Source organism: Monodon monoceros, unplaced genomic scaffold, assembly GCF_005190385.1.
Source record: "Monodon monoceros isolate NGI ecotype Baffin Bay Population unplaced genomic scaffold, NGI_Narwhal_1 Super_Scaffold_12, whole genome shotgun sequence".
NCBI lineage: Eukaryota > Metazoa > Chordata > Mammalia > Artiodactyla > Monodontidae > Monodon > Monodon monoceros.
The window spans coordinates 78,975,831-78,980,506 of NW_021703768.1; the positions used below are offsets into that span (position 1 = coordinate 78,975,831).

The 4,676-nt window shown below is 34.5% G+C and overlaps 1 pseudogene; it reads left to right on the forward strand.

Annotated features, from left to right (window-relative positions):
- Positions 1-500: 500 nt before the first annotated feature.
- On the forward strand, positions 501-949 carry LOC114892102 (annotated as a pseudogene).
- Positions 950-4,676: the final 3,727 nt, after the last annotated feature.

Sequence of the window (4,676 nt, forward strand, 5' to 3'; positions counted from 1 at the left end):
TAAGATTCCTGCCTTACAGGGGTTTACTTTCTGTAAGTGGGGACAAGCATGTAAAGATATTATTATCATAGTGCAGTATGCTACCACAGAGCTTTTCCCTAGGATGCTGTAATGGCAGGTTGGAAGGACACCTATTCCAACCTAGCGGAGTTAGCAGAGGCCTTTGGGAGGTGGTGGTGATAAGGGAGTTTCATCTATAAGGGACAGAAGAATCTAAACAGGTGAAGAGGAGGCCAGGGTAGGTTGATGAACCCACACTAACTTTTGTATCAGATTCTTTAGAAATTGAAGTAAGCATCATATTAAAAGTGTTAGGATTACTAGGAAAACAGAAGTAGATTTATTTAAAAGCCTTTGTTAATGAGAAAAATGTCATTACACGAAGAGTTTGGACTTTCTCTGCCTTTCTGCAAAACAAGGAAATTGGTTTAAAAATGAATTCATGCCTGTTCCCGGATGGCGTGTGGGGCTGGCGGCCGACAGCTGACCCTGTCGCCACCAACATGGAGAGTTTGTACTGAGTCCTGTTCTTAGTGCTCGAATGTCCCATCGTGAAGCTGAAGAAGCCGCCCTGGGTGCACATGCTGTCGGCCATGACAGTGTACGCTCTGGTGGTGGTGTCTTACTTCCTCATCACTGGAGGAATCATTTATGATGTTATTGTCAAAACTCCAAGTGTCAGCTCCATGACTGATGAACGTGGGTATCAGAGACCAGTAGCTTTCTTGGCCTGCAGAGTAAATGGACAATATATTATGGAAGGACTCACATCCAGCTTCCTGTTTACAATGGGAGGTTTAAGGTTCATAATCCTGGACTGATCCAATGCACCAAACATTCCCAAACTCAATAGATTTCTCCTTCTATTCATTGGATTCATCTGTGTCCTATTGAGTTTTTTCATGGAGTGTTCATGAGAATGAAACTGCCGGGCTATCTGATGGTTTAGAGTGCCGTTTGAGAAGAAGTCGGTGGATACTGAATTTGCTCCTGTTAATGAAGTTTTCAAGGCTGTACCAGTCCTCTGATATGAAATATGGAAAAGGATGAAAAGCAGCAGAAAAGAAACATCTAGTGAAAACGTAGGAAGCGTATTATAGCTTGGACTAGAATGTCTTCTTGGTATCAAAGAGACAAGCTTATCAGTATTTTTCCCTGCTGTCCTATACTGACATACCAACGATGTTAAGTGGCATTTTCTTCTTTTTTTTTATTTCTTAAAGAAAGTATACTTCATTTCTACAACTATAATATTGAGTAAAGTGATTATTTTTTACAAACCCCTTAAAAAAGTGAATTCATGCTGCTTTGAGGGCCTGGAATCTGCCTGAATATGAATTACTACAAACACAAAAAAGAATTTTAAATGAAACCCTAAATATTTGATAATGGGAATGCTTAATTTATTCTTGGAGTAAGCATGACAAACCTCTGAATAAAAGGGAAAGGGAAGTTATTCTTTATATATAGAATGCTTTTCTGTTTCTTTTAAATTTTAAAAAATCAGTATTTTTTAAAAAGAATATTACTGAAGAGAGTTTTCTCCCACTTTGGTGCCCTTGAACTTGCCTCTGTGACCCACACTGTAGGGCCAAGAGGTTTGACCTGGGGAGGACATCATTCAATAGGCATGAGAATCAATGGTTGGGTAAGAGCTTTTTGTCTGATGAGAGGCTTAAAATTGGGATTAGAGATTCTATCCTGTGTGGATTTTTTTGGGATACGTGTTTAGTTCTCTTAACTTGACTTTTCTATGTATATGAATTAGGGTGTGTATGTTTTTCCTGAAAGAAAACTTATGCTTAAAATAGTTTACTAAAACAAAAATTTAATGAATTATGAAATATTTTTCTAGCCTGAGAAGACATAAATACTTCTAATAATGATTTTGCAAAGCTGAGCATAACTGGTTTATAGAATGTGTTCTGTGTTTTTGTTTATTTTTAGAGTACATTGAAATTGGATGTTCATTGTGGAGCGAAGCAGGAAATTTTGGTGGTCCCAGTCTGTTGGAAAGGCCCAGGTGGTTGACGCCCAGTTCTGCTGTTCACAAACTATATGATCTTGGGCTAGTTACTTAATATCTCTTAATTTCAGTTTCCTCATGTGTGTGTTGTGAATAGTAATATTGAGAAAAATTATGTCTTTTCCCCATAGCATGTTATGTTGTTTGTAAATTACTAGACTGAATGAGCTGTAGACTTAATCCAGTTTCTCCACAAAAATTTCATGTGCAAATAACCTTTTTCTTAAGGAAATTACTCTTAATGCACCCAGTTCTTTACAATGAGTAATTTTTGGAATTAAGATAATTTTACTCATGCAGAAGATAAAAAATAAAACTTCCTTCAAGCCAACACATTAAAAAAAACAAAACAAAACTGTACTGACTCCTCAGTACTAAGGAATCACAGGAGGAGGTATAATATTTTTATCTCTAATGCAAATGTTGATTACATAGTAAGAAATAACTGTGTTGTTTGTTAATAGATTTGCCTGAGAATGTTGCTTAAATTACATAATATTATCTTTTAACTGCTCCTGCAAATAGTGGCAATGCTCCCTCTTTGTGTACTGAGATTGCTTATGTAATATAAGACATTACATTAAAAAGATAACCAGTTGTGAGAAATATGAGTCTATTAAATCAACAGTTATAATACTTTACAAAAAATCTAGTCTAATCATCATATTAAGGGTCAAGGCCACAACACTTTTAGAAAAATGATTTTGAGTTGTAAGAATTTAGGGTTCATTCCTGTTATTTCTTTGGGAAACAGTTTCCTTTTTACAAATAAAGCTGCTTGTCTAGCTACTGAAAAATCTTTTATTTAGACAATTGTCTTTTAAAATATTTCAGGTCACAATGTATCATTTCAGTTTCCATGGCTGCTTTTATGGTAAGTGTTTCTGCTAAAATGCTTTAGCAAGTGGAAATGCTATCAAACTTTAACATTAAGTAAATCTAGGCATATTTTTAAACAAAACCTCTGCAGATTTAGTTTGATTTTTAAAAAAACAAATGCCTAACTTTTAAAATTAGAGCTTTTTACTAAGAAAGCATGCATTAAATTGCTTTTTTTCTCTTTGAAATTATTTCTTTAGTCTCAAAATACCTGACCAAATTATGTGCTACCCATAAACCTCAGAAAAAAAGTAAACTAATTCAACATTTTAAGAAAGCATGTCCTCCAAAACTGTATAAAAATATAGTAAACCTCCCAGAATACACGATTTAAAAGGATTGTCTCACTTTAAGATTTAGAAAAGTTATCTTCCCTTTATGTATCTCCATAAAGAATTAAAGATGTATAACTATAAAATATTATTTTTGGGGTCACCAGTAATTTTATATTTGTGGGAAGAGGAATTAAATGCATGAAATTATGAGATAGACACATAGATAGATTAGTATTCACCATCGTTAGCTCCTTGTTTAGAGAAAACATTCAATAAATATCTGTTGAATGAATGAGTTTTAATGACAAACTATATTATTTTGATCATATCTAAAGTGTGTTTTGTGAAAGCATAAATAATATAAGTAATATAGTTACATCATCTTGATGACCAAAAGACAGATAAGCTCTTCTAAGAACGATGGCTGCCCTGTGCTGTGAAGTTTCTTTTCATAAGACTATATGTGTTACAGTAATTTGGGTTTTGTGTGTTAGTGTGTGTAGTTGTGGGTGTTTATAGGCTTTTCTAAGTTAAAAAAAATGTTTATAATTATGTTTTTCTTCCTGGAATATAAAAATTTGGTGGATAACTTTTAAAATTAGTGTGAAATGGGGAAGTTTGTTTGGTAAGTTTCTGTGGAAAAAAAATTTCTTATGCTGCTTTTTTGGAAAGTTCCCAGAAATAGCATTTAAAAAAGTTCTTTAGGAAAAACAAGGTGATTATTAGTAAGGAAGTTCTGGGCCAAAGGCCTATGGAATTCCCAGTAGATGAACGATTGTTCGCTTTATGGCTATTTTCTATGGTTTTAAAAAATAATGACAGTTATTTCTCAGCACATTATTTATTTTGCCTGAAATATTTTTTCCTACATTTTTAACTTTTAGTACTTGGGGTGATGCTGAGGTACTGATTTTGAATCATGTTGTTTTAGCTTCTGTGCTTCGTATTTGAGTTGGCAGGTAGGGGTGACTTTGGTGACCTGGCTTTCTATTAACTGTGTCAGTTTCATGCCAAATGTTGACTTCCTTGATTCTGATCCTGCCTTGGCCTCATGACCTCAATTTCTGCCTTAATCGTTTGCCTGACAATTGAGCATTCTTAGTCTATTCTTACTTCAGTTAGCCTGGCGATAGCAGTTCATCAGTAAGGGCCCAAATCTCCTGCCTGATATCTAGAAATAAGCTTCTTTACCTTGTTATTTGGCCATAATGAATTCTCAAATTGCCCATGTAGAATTTTTTACATGGGCTCCTTATTTTTCACTTTTCACGTGATAATCCTCAAAGGAATTGACTGACTTTAGGAAATTTCATATATAACTAGCAAATTGTTTTCCAAGTGTTGCTCTGTAGATGTTCCAGAGGAGAAAGTTCCTGGGTCATAAATATGTGAAAAACACCGTACTGTTTTCCTTTTCTCTTAAAAATACATGGTACTCATTAGCTCTACAGTGAAGAGATCTGTTAAAATATTACTCTAGTATTTATGAGAGACCA